General features: G+C 36.3%; 1 non-coding gene across 1 annotated transcript; it reads right to left on the bottom strand.

The window, feature by feature from the left end:
* Window positions 1–14,936: 14,936 nt before the first annotated feature.
* Window positions 14,937–15,043, bottom strand: LOC111827853. Its single transcript, XR_002831593.1, has one exon. It is a non-coding gene; the product is annotated as a U6 spliceosomal RNA (small nuclear RNA).
* Between the last annotated feature and the right edge of the window lie 379 nt (window positions 15,044–15,422).

Raw genomic sequence — 15,422 nt, 5'->3', positions numbered from 1 at the left:
GAATGAAGTAGGAAGTGTTGATTAATATCTTGGACTGAAATGAGAGTGTATTTTTTACTTAACATGAACATAGTACAGAAAAGTCATGGGGCCTACTGAAGATTCTAACTAAATAATTTTTAGGATGTGTCTTGGGAGACAAAAGTAAAGTTATATTTCTTTACATCCCATACATCATGCATTGGTTCAAACACATTGCAGATATTTTTCCCCAGTCTGTTCTTTGGCTTTCTTTATAAAATAATATGTTTATAGGCATTGTTAACTCCAACTTATCAAATTTATCTATCATTAGAAGGAACTTCCTACCCTAAGATTATAAATATACTAGAAGCCTGGTGCACAGATTTGTGCACTGGTGGGGTCCCTCGGCCTGGCCTGCACCCTCTCACAATCTGGGACCCCTCAGGGGATGTTGGAGGCCCGGTGCATGGATTCAGCCCGATCCCCACAAACCAGGCCTAGGGACCCCACTGGAGCATGAATCCATGCACTGGGCCACTAGTATGCATATAAGATCTTTGGTTAATCTCTTCCCACCCTCCCCCCTTCCCGCTGAGATTCATCAGTCTGTTCCATGCCTATGCATTGAGTGTCTGCCCCCTCGTGGTCAGTGCACATCATAGATACCAGTCAAATGGTAGAATTGTCGCTTAGACTTTTATATATATAGATTCTACTTTTTAAAAAATTCACATCTGATATTTTAGTTTCCTATGGTTAGTTTTTAGAGACATCTGGAATTAATTTTGTGAATATTGTTACAGTGTCAACCCTCTCTGGAAAATTTCCCTCAGCTGGGGAGAGCTGCCTCATTCTAGGTCACACCCCCTCCTTAGGGGCAGCCCACATCCAACTAGTGATTCACGTGGGACTATAACGTGTAGGCTCCCTGATCCCAGGGCTGAAAACTAAATGTAATACACCCCAGCTTCAGACCTCCACTTAGAGTTGGGTAAGGCACTGAGACACAACTGCAACTCAATTTCTCCCTCTGCCCATTGCTTGCTTCCTTCACATCCCCCTCAGAAAACGATCCAGAAAGCAAATCCCCAATAAACTCCCCTCCAACAAATCTGTCTCAAAAACTACTTCCTGGGAAACCTGATATGCAATAAATTTGAAGTCGTTAACTGAATTTATTTTTCTTCCAAATGCAGAATTCACTATCTCAGTACCTTTTACTAAACAATTAATCTTTTTTATTTAAAATGTTTCCTTTATTGTAAGCTGAATTTCCCATTGAAAATAGGTCGGCTACTGGTCTATTCCATCTATTTGACTCCTCTAATATCATTTTCTAAAAATTTGCCACAATGTTTTCATTCTATAAATTTAGAATAAGCTCTGTTTCAGGCCAGGTAAGTTACATCTTTTTTTTTTTTAAGAAAGTATATTGGTTATTCTTTTGTTTGTATATTTGTTCTTTTTCCCATTTTCAGATGAAATCTAAATATATTTTCTAAAGTTTATAAAAAATTTCATTGTGAAATTTATTTGTTATTGGATTAAATTTAAGGAGTAATGTTTGGAAAAATGAAATATTTACAACATTGAATTTTCTCATCTAAAGATTTTATGTTGTTCTATATACTCTTGTGTGTGTTTTTTCCTCTTCTAGAGCTTTCTTCTTATATATCTTATACTTACCTTCTAACAGGTTTATTTCTAGATATTTTAGAAAATGTGTTACTGCTTATGAATGGTATCTGAGATTTCTACATTAATCTTATATCTTATCCCCTTGATAAATTATCTTGTTTGTTCTAATACTATTTGGGTCAATACTCCTAGATTTTCTGTGCAGATAACATCTGTAAATAATGCCAGTTTTATTACTTCTTTTCTAATTAATGTATTTAATTTTTTTCTTGTTTTATTACATTGGCTATGATCTACAGCACAGTGACCATGACAACAGCTACTCTTGTTTAAGACTTTCATAGATACAGAGAACAGACTGACAGCTGTCAGAGGGGCAGGGGGTTTCAGGGCTAGGTGAAAGGAGTGAAGGGATTAAGCAAGAAAAAAAAAACCCTCATAGACAGACAGCTGTATAGTGATTACCAGAGAGAAAGAGGGGTGGGGGAAGTAAAAGAGAGTATGGAGGGATGAATGATGACAAAAGACTTGACTTAGTGGGGTGAACACATATTACAATATATAAATGATATATTGTGGAGTTGTAAACTTGAAACCTGTATAATTTTATTAACCAATGTCACCCCAATAAATTCAATAAAAATATATAATTATAAAAGAAACACTTTAATAGAAATTCCTTTTACATTTCACCAATAATTTATGACATTTGCTAGAAGTTTCTGGTAGATACCAAGTCTACTTACCCCAAATAGGTGATTTTTGTCAAAAAAAGAACTGGCCTTGGCCAGTGTGCTCAATGGTAGAGTGTCAGCCTGCACACTGAAGGGTCTCAGGTTCAATTCCCAGCCAAGGGCAAATCCTGGCCCAGTTAGGTTGCATGCAGGAGGCAACCAATCCATGTGTCTCTCACCTCGATCTCTCTCTCTCCCCCCCCCCCCCCTCCTTCCATTCTCTCTAAAAAATGATGAAGAAAATATCCTCTGGTGAAGATTGAAAAAAAAAAAAAAAGAATTATTGTAGCCCTACTACTGTAGCCCTGGCCAGGTTGCTCAGTTTGTGGGAGCATCCCATATAATAAAAAGCTGCTGGTTCAATCCCAGGATAGGGGCTTGCACTGGGGGTGGCCAATCAATGTTTCTTTATCTCTCTTTTTCTCTCTGTCTCTTTCTGTCTCTCTCTCCCTCCCTCCTCTCTCTCTAAAAATCAATGAACCTATCCTCCAGTGAGGATTTAAAAAAACCCTACAAAAACAACTACTGTAGGGAACAGATGGCAATTGTGACTGACTAAGTAAATAAATGAAAGGATGTAAAGAGATTTTACTATAAATCATAAAGGTCATTTGGAAACAAAAACAAATACTTTTCAAATTTTATGATTCAGATGAGATATTCAGAGGGAGAGCAGACACAGCTGAGACTAGATAAATCAGGCAGAAAGACCCTGGGTAATTAATATCTCTAAATACAACACAAAATTACAAATATTTGGAAATCATGAGGTAAATCAAAAGCCATTTGGAGTTTAACTTCTGTTATTCTAATATGCGGTTAGTAAAAACTTCAAGCTCTTACCTGGCAGCTGAGTTGGTTAGAGCATCGTCTGGATATGCCAAGGTTGCAATGAATGCATAAATAAATGGAAAACAAATCTCTCTCTCTCTCTCTCTCTCTCTTAAATAAATAAATAAATAAATAAATAAATAAATATTTGTAAAAAAACCTCCAAGTAGAGATAAAGGAAAAGATGGAGGAGAGTTAATTCCAAGTAGAGATAAAGGAAAAGATGGAGGAGAGCTAATAATTAAATAAAGATAAAGGAAAAGATGGAGGAGAGCTAATAATTAAATAATGGAAGAAATTTACTCTGAGTGGAAGAAAGATAAATTGTTCATAGTTGAAGAACTGACTGAGTTTCTCACAGGGCTGATAAATGAGACATGGCATATCCTGGTAAAACTCCTGAACTTCAAGAATAAATAGGATTTTATTCCAGACTTAAGAAAGGAAGAAAATATTAATTATCAGAGAGAAGCAAATTAAAATGACAATGAGGCACCACCTCACGCCTGCTAGAATGTCTACCATCAATAAATCAACAAACAACAAGTGCTGGCAAGGATGTGGAGAAAAAGGAACCCTAGTACACTGCTGGTGGGAATGCAGACTGGTGCTGCCACTGTGGAAAACAGTGTGGAATTTCTTCAAAAATTAAAAATGGAACTGCCATTTGACCCAGTGATCTCACTTCTAGGAATATATCCTAAGAAATCTGAAACACCAATCAGAAAGAATATATGCCTCCCGCCCCATGTTCATATAGCATTATTTCCAAAAGCTAATAACTAGAAACAGCCCAACTGCCCATTAGTAGATGAATGGATTAAAAAAACTGTGGTAAATTTATACATTGGGATACTATGCAGCTGTAAAAAGAGGGATCTCTTACCCTTTGTGACAACATGGAGGGAACTGGAGAGTATTATGCTAAGTGAAATAAGCCAGTCAGAGAAAGACAAGTATCACATGACCTCACTTATATGTGGAATCTAAGGAACAAAATAAACTGATGAACAAAACAGATCCAGAAACATTGAAACATGCAACTGATTGACCTATTTCAAAGGAGAGGGAGGGGCAGTGTGGGAAGAGATTAACTAAAGAACTTATATGCATGGCCCATGGACAAACAATAATGTAGGGAAAGCCTAGGGAGGGTGGAAGCAGGGTGGAGGGGGACCTCTGTAATACTTTCAACAATAAAGATTAAAAAACAGAAAAAAGAAAAGAAGAAATATTCATATTGGCACTATAGCTCCAAGGCAAACAGAAATGAAAAGAAACACGAGTTTTACAATATCAATGTAAAGTAGGAGAATTTAAATAGAATGCACAAACAGGATCATAGGACATTATACAAAAGGCACAATGATGAAAGAACATATAAAGATTATAAACCAACAAATATGACAAAACAAAACCAATTAGAAATTCTGGGAGACCCTAATAAAATATAGAACTATGGTGAGATATTATAAATGCCACTTTCAGAATCAGTAAGCTCTTGAACAAGAAATGAGTAACACAATTGGTTGAATGATACAGTAAATATTTATATGTAGAGAAAATGCAATTTTCTCATATGTATGAGACACGTATAAAATTAATCATATAACTGAGAAAATTAACTTTATATGCCACATCTTCTGATCATAATTTCTAAACATAATAAAATTATGCCCCCAAAATGAATCATTTAAATTATCAAACATAATGCTAATTGACCTTAGAGTTAATTAGGAAAACAAAGTAAAATGCAAATCTACATATTTCAAAAAATGTATAAAGAACACTTCACATCAGTTGAGATATATCTAAAGCATAATTAGAGGAAAGAATACAGTCTGAAATGCCTTTATCATTGAAAGAAACAGAGAATAAAGAAAAGAAATCCAGTACTTCACAATGCTTAGTATGCACTAAATAATGTGCTGTACTCTCTATATATATTATTTAATTCTCACACAATGTTATGAGGCAGATATTATTTCCCTGTAATTTGGATGAGGAAACCAATGTGTAGAAAGGATGAGTGTAGCACAGCTAACAAGTCTTGGCACCAGTATTCAAAGGCAGAGAAGTACGGTTTCCATGGTTACTCTTAACCACTATGTTAAAATTCATTTAGAAGTTGGAAGAACACAGAGTAATTGAAAATGAAAAGGGAATGAATAAAGATATAAAATGAAATTTTAAAAATAGAAACATTTTAAAATGTAGCCAAATGGATAAACAAATCCTAGACATAAAATAGATAATGTGATTAATGGATAAAAGGGAAAGTAAAGAAAATATTTACTAATGATGAAAGAGAAGTTATATAGGTGAAGAGATAAATCAAATGAAAATAAATTATTATACATCATTCTGTGATATAAAATTTGAAAATTTAGAAAAAAAATGGATGCTTTTTTAAGAAAAATAAAAATTATCACAATTGACCTCCAAATTTGTAAAATACATGGAGGGACCAATTGCCCAAAGAGAAATTGAAGACATAAATATTCTTTAAAAAACATGAAAATGGCACTAAAACAATATGCTAGGGTCACCAAAGGAGGAACACATGAGTCCAAAGTGATAAGGGATTATAAATTTATTAGGTCACCTGGATACCCAGATGGACTGAGCCCCAAAATGGCGCCAGCAGCCAAAGACAGGGAGTCAGAGGTTTTTAAAGGACTCTAGGCGGGCTTTTTCTGGGCGGAGAATTCTCTGTGCAGGTGCGGATTCTGGGAAACTCTGAAGGGGAGAGATAATGGTCTTAGCAAGTGGAATGTGGTCTAAGCAAGTGGAATGTCCATTGTGAAGTGGCCTGAAGGTCAGTTCTCAGGGGAGGGGGTATTGATTCAATTATTTGATCAGACCTAACACCATATCAATGCTATTTTTCAGAATAGATCATTTTATTGTCACTCATTAATAGAGGAATATGCTTGGAAAATTCTCACTCTTCTTTATATGCAGTTAACATTTCAAAACAAATACATTGTGAAAAAGTAGATTGGAATTCAGGAATACTCAGCACAATATCAGGAAAATCTCTCCATTTATTATTTTAAGTCAACAAATTAGAGAGAAAGCAAAAATGTATCACATAGATATTTAAAAAAAAATCAGTAACCGCTTGAAAAAATTCAGTAACCACTGACAATAAAAATTTAAGTAAAATAGGGAGAATAGGAAGCTCATATTCTCAAACATTGAAAACTGATAGCCACACTGAATGGATAGGAAAACAAGACCCTTACATATGCTGCCTAAAAGAGATTCACTTCAAATCAACAGGCACACACAGACTGAAAATAAAGGTGTGGAAAATATATTTCATGGAAATAGAAACAAACAAGAAAAGCTGGGGTGGCAATACTATACTAGTCAAGATAAACTTTAAAACAAAGGCTATAATAAGAGACAAAGCAGAACCCAGCAATTCCACTTCTGGGTATTTATCTGAAGAAATCCAAGACTATACTAAATCAAAAAGACATAAGCATCCATATGTTCATTGCAACGTTGTTTACAATAGTCAAGATATGGAAGCAACCTCAGAGTACATCAATAGATGAATGAAATATGACTCAGCCATAAGAAAAGAATGAAGTCCTGTCATCATTAACAACATAGATGGACCTAGAAGGTGTTGGGCTGAGTGAAATAAGTCACACAAAGATAAATGCCAGATGACTTCACTTATATGTGGAATCTAAAATACAAAATAAACAAGCAAGCAGAACAGAAACAGACTCATAGATATAGAGAACATTTTGATGGTTTTCAGATGGGAGGGACTTTGGGGGGCTGGGTGAAAGTATTAAGAAGTACAAATTAGTAGTTACAGAATAGTCACAGGGGCTGTAAAAGACAGCATAGGGAATATAATCAATAATATTATAATAAATATGTATGGTGTCACATGGGTACTAGATTTTTCAGAGTGAACACTTTGTCAGTTATATAAATGTCTAATCACTGGGTTGTTCACCTAAAACGAATATAATTCTGTATGTCAAATGTAATTGAAAAATAAAAAGTATTAAAAATTTGTTTCAATCTAGGAAATTTTAAAAAAATAATAAATTCTTAGCTCTATTTGTAAAATAAAACATTACACCTTAAACAACAACAACAACAACAAAACGAAGGAAAGCTAATGGCCACCATTCTGACTAATGAAGCACTAAATCATCCCCATTAAAATAAACAATAAGATAGTTTCCTTATATAATTATTCACTTACTTTAGAAATTCTAGTTAATTAAAAAATCAAGGAAATAAAATACTATTTTAAAAATATGTGCAATTATTTCTTCTCACCAAAAAGCCAAAGGAGATCCTATTAAAATTAACATAATTTCTAAGAAATTTAGGTAGCTAATTAGAAGATAATTTTATAATAATAGAAATAGCCAAGTAGAAATAGAAAGTAGAAAATTACTAACTTCATAATAGAGGCAAAGCCTACAAAATACTTGTGAATAATTTTGCAAAGAAAGGTAAATGACTTATGTAAATAAAAGTATAACATTATATTGAGAAATATAAAATAAGTTAATAGAACAAATATTATAACCAGATGGGCAACTATGAAAAAGAAAAACAATGATTCAGAACTTGATTTCTCAAATAATAAACTTACTCTAAAGCTGCTATAATAAAAACAAAATGCAGAATAGGTAAACCTGGAAATTTCCCCCAATACATCACTATGTATGTAAGAATTTGATAGATGACAAAGAGGTATTGAAAAAAGGGGGAAACAAGGTGCATTTTAGAGATGATCATGGGATATCTGAAAAATAACAGTCTAGACTCCAGCTGCACATCATGGAACCAATTCAATTCCAGTTGGATTAAATGCAGAAATTTTAAAAGAAAACACAAAACAATATGCATCATGGAAAGAAGTTTAGACAACAATTTGCAAAAAATTAAAACTGGAGTTATAGAAACATTTTTAACCAAGATAAGAAACTCAAGAAGCCAAAGAAGAACAGATAAACATATTTGACTATACACAAATTTAAAATGTATGCAGTTACACTATATAATATTCAAAGAGCTCTTACAGTTTACAGTAGGTCCTTGGGTTAAGTCGGAGATCCATTCCTATGGCGCACCATAACGTGATTTTCGCCGTAAGTCAGAACCCACCTACATAAGCACCTATGTCACTCACATGGAGCACATACACAACAGTAATGAAGTGAAACAGTAAAAAAAATTTAAAAGAAAGATAACAATTCCTGACCTTTACTTGTGGTAAATAAATAATAAAAAACATAAAGCACATATGTACATACGTCGAAATAATGGAACTTTTTTTTTTAATAAATGAATGGGAGATGGCAATGTAACCACGAAACGATGTACATTGAGTTTGACGTAACCCGAGGATTGTCTGTATAATAAAAGCCCAGCAACCATTACAGCAGAATGACCAGAACGACTGGTTGCTATGAGCGCACTGACAACCAGGGGGCAGATGCTCAATGCAGGAGCAGCACTCAGCCAGAAGCCGGCTCACGGCTGGCGAGTGCAGCAGCAGTGCTCTCCCGCCTCCATGGCAATGCTAAGGAGCAGCAAGCCAAGTGGTAAGGAGCAAGCAGGTGGGCAGTTAGGAGCGAGGGGTCCTGGATTGCAAGAGGGCACAAGCCAGGCTGAGGGTACACCTCCCTCGCACGAATTTCATGCATTGGGCCTCCAGTCTATATGTATAAAAGCCTAATATGCAAAATGTCCCCTCTAGAGTTCAAGCGACTGGGAGTTCAATCACTCACTATGACAGGGGCTGACCCTCAGGGGCTGGCGCAGAATGAAAAAAGGCCCTGGCCAGCAGCTGGCAGCCACTAGGGACCTTATCCATGCATGAAATTCTAGTAGAAATGTAAATAACAGTGGCTTCACTTTATAACTCTCAGATTGGAAAAAATATGTGTGATTACATCTGCTACTGGCAGGGATGTGGGAGAAACAGTACCCTCTCACTTAGCTGATGTGGATGTGTACTGTTTAGGGCTTTTTGGAATGAAATCTGCCAATATTTATTCAGATTTAAAATACACATATGCATAGCTCTTGAAATCCTACTTTTGAAAATCTATCTCATTGAAATAAAATTTCAGGTACACGAGAATATATATACAAGTGTGTTTACTGCAGCATTGTTTGAAATGCAAAAAGATTGAAAACAAAAATTCCCATCAGTGGGGGAACTGACACACAGAGGGACATCAATGCCGTTGGACGTTATGGAAGTTATGCAGCTATGAAGATAACGCGTGAGATCTCTAAGGTGGACTTGGAGCCATAGCCCCACTATCTTCAGTGACAAGTGAATAGCAAATAGAAATATATGCGAGATCATGAAACAATTTACATTCTTTTGTAATGTAAACGATGCTAAACCTTCTAATGCACGTCTTTGGATTACAATTAGAACAATTGGAGAAAGTAGGTGTTTCCGTTGGGTCCTCTGGGAAGCAGATGTTGAGATGGGCTTCAGAGTGCAAGATGTTTCTGGGGGGCTCACACCTGTGAGGGGGAGGAGAGAGGACAGACTAGAGGGAGCCATAGATCATAATTCAATTCTGTCAAAGTTTTGGCCAACCCAGTGGGAAGCACTGGAGCTAAGATTGCCCAGTGGAGGAGTCCCACATCGTGTGCAATGGTCGGTCTTTGGCTGGGGTCTCCCCCCCAAAAATACAGCAGCAACTTAACAGTAGGGTGAAGCCTTTAGGCTCTAGTCCAGGGGTCCTCAAACTTTTTAAACAGGGGGCCAGTTCACTGTCCCTCAGACCGTTGGAGGGCCAGACTATAGTTTAAAAAAAAACTATGAACAAATTCCTATGCACACTGCACATATCTTATTTTGAAGTAAAAAAACAAAACAGGAACAAATACAATATTTGTATTTGCATGTGGCCCGCGGGCCATAGTTTGAGGACCCCTGCTCTAGTCAATGGAGGCTTTCAGTTGACTGCCAAGTTCTTTATTGAAGGGAGATTCAAGAGAGACTACTGAATCCCCCACGTCTGCACATGTGCCAAGATTCTGGTAGGGAGTGGAAATATGAGACTGGAGTTGGGGAGGTAGAGGTGACAGAAAGGAAAAGATTATGGTGTTTTGTCATTCCCTTGCTTTTTTTCATAGATTAACTACATATCCCTAAACAAACCTGAGTTTTACTTATTTATCATCTTCATAAAAAATGGAGTTATATGTGTTCTTTTGCAACCTGCATTTTTTTTTTCCTTCAAAATTATGTTCTCAGGTTCAACCATGCTGATGGGCAAAGTGGCATAAAAAAAGTTCCTAGAGCCAGAGCATCTAGCTATTTTCAGAGAGCATGGAGAGTTTTAGGGACAAATAAGGCAGAATTAGCCAACTCAGAGACATTGAGCAGGACACATTAAAAATTAATCTTCAATCAAGGGCTTCATTGTGTTGGACCAAAGGAGATATCCTTCCATGGTCAAGTTGGATAAGATTCTGAAACTGGATTGGGAAACAATCTGAATTGAGGTTTGGTTACATGTCATTGGGATGGTTAGGGATGTCTGGACCCTTGGCATCATTACAAGAATAGTGCATGCAGTGCATTGGATCTTTATATCAAACTTTATTTCAGAAGGTTCAAATAACATGTTGAAGAACTGTCTTGGAAGTTTATGGTATAGGCAGTTGAGATTTGGGGGAATTACCTTGAAGAAATAAGGAATTTTTCCATTGCTGTTGTCTTTTCTAAAATCTGCTACAAGCTGAGCATCTTATACATGAAAAAGAACCAACAAACTTCTTTTCATTATGTTTGCATGCTAAAAATTCAAAGAAGCCAGCTGAAAATATTCCCACAGGATAAATAATGAAAAGCTGAGCATCTAAAAAAATAGATAAATTAGACCAGAGAGAGTCCATCGAAACTGGTTGAATCTTTAAACAGAGCTATGACTCCATGATGAGTTTTGAAAGAGAAAAGATTTTCCACAAAACAATAAGCAAGTTTGCTATGTTGATGATATCATATTAATCAAATCCAATAACCATGAACTACAATTATCTTATATTCCTTAATTAGTTACATGGATTTCATACAGTAAGAGGTACCTCCAATGAAAAATCAGGATCCAGTCACTTTGGTAGGTGTGGGGGATTCAGCAGTCTATGGGATACCAGATCATCTCCTCTGAGGTAAAGAACAGGTTGAATTTCCCACCTCCCACCACTGACCAGGAGACTCAGTGCTTGCTGGGACAATTTGGGTTTTGAAGGCAGCATATATCGCATTTGGGAACACTGCTCTATGTTGGGGAATACCTGGAAGACTATTTTTAATAGGGTTCAGGGAAAGAGAGGACTCTCCTGCAGGTACAGGGTATGGTTGCAGCTGTCCCGCCACTTGGGCCACCTAACACAGCAGACCCCATAGTGCCAGATGTATATGGGATAGATACATTTTCTGTGTGGAGTCTCTTGATGGCCTACATCAGAGAGATGCAGTGCATTTCTAAAATACTAGTAAGGCTATAGCTTCCTTATCAGAGAATAATCTCCATTTGAAAAGTTGGAAAGATAGAGCATAAGCACCTGACCATGAAACACAAAAGAACTAAGCAATCTCCCTTTTCCATCCAAAGGTGGGTGTGATCTACCTCACAGAGCAGATGTCAAACTATGGCCCTATGGTCCCAATCTTGTCTTCCACGTGTTTATACAAATAAAGTTTTATTAGAACTCATTTATATATTGTCTATGGCTAGTTTCAACTCTATGATACCAGCAATAGATGCAACAGAGACAGTATGGCCCACAAAGTCTAAAACATTTAGTCTCTCTTTGCTAATCTCAGTACTAAGGCATAAGGTCAGGCACTGTAATCACAACCCATTGTAAGGTGAAAATGTTTCATTATGAATTTCAACTGAGAAAGATAAGAAGACCCATGAACTTGTAGTCCAAACTCCAAGGCCCCCACCTGGAGCGCATATCTATTGTCTTGAGGGGTGGGGGAAGTTGGATGGGTTATTTAACCATCTGTTGGAGAATAAATTACATTAGCCTGGTTCTAAAAAAAAAAAAGTTTCTATCAGAGATCTTACATAAAAGTATGTAAATTAATGTGAATGCATAATGAGGTAGTGTGATGCCATTTCAGGTGGTCTTTACTCTCTTCCATACAATCTGATGTATCTTCTGAATTTTTTTTTTAGAAAAGCAAGTATTATTTATGTAATTTTTGGGGGAAAGCTCATTTTAAAAAAGCAGGTATGTTCATCATGAGACAAAAACGGAATCTTCAAAAATATAGTAGCCATGGTAACATATGCTATAATAAGAAAAACAAGCTAGGGCATTTCATTAAACAAAACACAATAAAACTGAGCCATTTATTCTAGCTCATTGTCTGGGAAATAGTACAGATAAACAGAAGCTATCAAAATAGATAAGAAATCTTAATACTTGAATCTTTATCCCAGTTAATTTAATTTTCCTCTGACAACTTGTTCCCAACTAAACAGTGGCTACTCTTTGAGAAAGACATGCTGTTGAATAAGAATGAAATGGTCCAAATGGTTGCCTTGGTCTCTGAGAGGCAAGAAATTACATGAAACACAAGGGGCCGTGGCTAACTTTATGGACAATGTAACGGAACAACTCAGACATAGCCAGCTTGCTTTCACTGTTTTATGGGACACTTGATGCTTCCAGTTTCAGGGTCAAAGTGCCTTCCCACTTTCCAAGTGGTCGAGCTGTATTTTTCCACCCAGCTTAAGTAATAATAGCCGTGACGATACAGTTTTCACTATCAAATCAAGATATATACTTTGTCAAAATAACTTAGCATGTTTGCTCAATGTTCCCTTGTGTTTTTCTATCCTGTCATTTGGAGTCTCTCTTATTTTAATTTCAGAAGAAAGATAAATGTTGACTATGTATCAGTTCACTTCTTACTATCTTGGATGAAACATTTACCAAGATTTCAATAGGAGATTGGAAGAGCATTTCAGGCAAAGGGAAGGGTTTATCAGTCAGTGTCTACTCAGCGGACAGAAACCATGCCGGTTTAGTTGGCAGTGAGAAATTCAATATAAAGAACTGTTAAGCCAGCACTGAATAAGTAAAATGAAAAAGAAAAGAAAGAGGTATCACCGAGTTAGCAACTGCAGGAAGTAATTTAGCAGCCCCAAAGCTAAGGGAGTAAAAAGGAAAGTGCCGGACTAATAAAAATAAGAAATTAAAAAGAGACACGGTGGAGCTGAACCTCAGACCTCTGCAGGGGGGTACTGGCCAGTGGGCTTGGATGAGGGGCCCCGGAGTCAGGCACCCAGCCCTCTGAGTGGGAGCATGGCAGCAGGTGCTGGTGTCTCCGGGCTCAGAGCAGGGACCACATAGAGTGAGAACTTGGGTACATATTCAAGTTCGCTCCAAAACTCAGGCCTGGGTCAGAGATGGCCAGCTCTCTGGGAAGGAGAGGACAATATAGAAAAAATAGAGCCATTGACTAAACATTGTATGCATCCCTCGCATAATTAAGTGGGCCTCTTTCGTTACATGGCTATTAAGTGACGTTGAGTGACTTTTCCAAGTTAGAAAACAGGAAGTCACAAGAACCAGGGGGATGTGATATTCACTCTATCTCTCATTTATAATCACATAATCCATTGCAGCTTCATCTGATTTTAGACACTGGAGTAAGGTATAGTTTTTTTTCCATCTCCCTGTGTGTTTGATGATGATGACAGGGAAACTTTTAAAACAAGTGTAGGAATATGATTATTTTAGTAGATGCAACAAAGATTCAATTCAGTGTAATAACTGAGTTTGATACCGTTACCATTGTCAAGTTCAAGAGTTATTTTGAAGAAATAGCATATTTTTGAAATGATTATCATTTGCATAAGTAGAATTAAGGAGAAGGTGAGAGCCAAGTGACTACAATAGATTATTTCACATATATTAAGTTGTTGCTGTTTGTCAAACTACTAAATGGGTAAACAAAAAATTGCTATTCATGTGTGAAGGTCAGCAAGTCCTGGAATTAAACTTGATTTATAAGACAGTGAGCAAAGGTGCATGTATTGCTGTTTAACGCTTACCTTTACCTTATATTTTATATGTATATGTAATATATGTAGTATTAGATATCATTTTAAAAATATGTAATGCTTATGTGAGGTATTAAAGATTACACAAAGAAATCAGGGCTGCTAGGGAAGCCCAGGTCCCAGGTGCCGGAGGGAAGCCAGTGCCGGCAGCCGGGGGAAGGAAGTCCTACTCTTGCACAAATTTTGTGCATCAGGCCTCTAGTAAAGAATAATTTAAAATAAAGAAATCAAATTAACGAATAGTATAGCAGTGAAAAGATCCCACAGCCTGTTTGAATCGACTGTGTAGTTATAAACTCTACTGCCATCTAGTGGCACAAATCCTTAAAATCAGCTTGAACCAATAAGAACAATTTTAGAACCTGGCCTACAAGGGAGCCTTCAGGTTCATTCATCCTCAGGAACCAAATGCCATAGAATGCAATTTTCTCTCTTTGTTTTTGGTCATAGGATGCAATTTTCTCTTTGTTTTTGGTCAGTATACAGTAAAGTGAGTGATTTTGGGTGTTCACATATTAGTTATAGGCTTCCTTATTTAGATTTTTAAAAAGAGTGGAAGGAAACCATGTTAATAGAATACAAAACTTGCTTGTGTATCATTTCACTTGGTTAAAAAAAAAGCTGTTATCATTTCAGGAAAAATTTTCATCTTCCTCTTTTTTCTTTTTTAAATATGGAAAGCTTCACGAATTTGCGTGTCATCCTTGCGCAGGAGCCATGCTAACCTTCTCTGTATCGTTCCAATTTTAGTATATGTGCTGCTGAAGCAAGCACTTCATCTTCCTCTTAACAAATAAAGGGTATTTGTTGCTTTAGGCATAATATTTTCTTTTAAATAAAAATATAAAAATTATCAATAAATTTTATTTAAACTATTTAACTTTTTCATTTTTATTTAAACTATTTGAAGTTATAGGACATTTTTTTCTGAGCTTTGTTTTCCTGATTTTGATAGCAATTAGAATGATCATCAGATTCAGTGAAAATCACCAACCTAAAAGATAAGATAAAAATAAATTATTTTGGCATTATATTAAGACACACCAATTAAGCTTTGGAAGACCCATAACTCAACCTTGGGAGAAAGGCCATGTGCCTGAGTGAGCAAGTATGTTTCTACTTGGGTTTCCTGATTTATGTTAAAATTATAAGC

This window comes from Myotis lucifugus, unplaced genomic scaffold, assembly GCF_000147115.1.
Source record: "Myotis lucifugus unplaced genomic scaffold, Myoluc2.0 scaffold_232, whole genome shotgun sequence".
Taxonomy (NCBI): Eukaryota; Metazoa; Chordata; class Mammalia; order Chiroptera; family Vespertilionidae; genus Myotis; species Myotis lucifugus.
The sequence above is the reverse complement of the archived record's forward strand: the minus strand, read 5'-3'. Positions and strand labels throughout refer to the sequence as shown.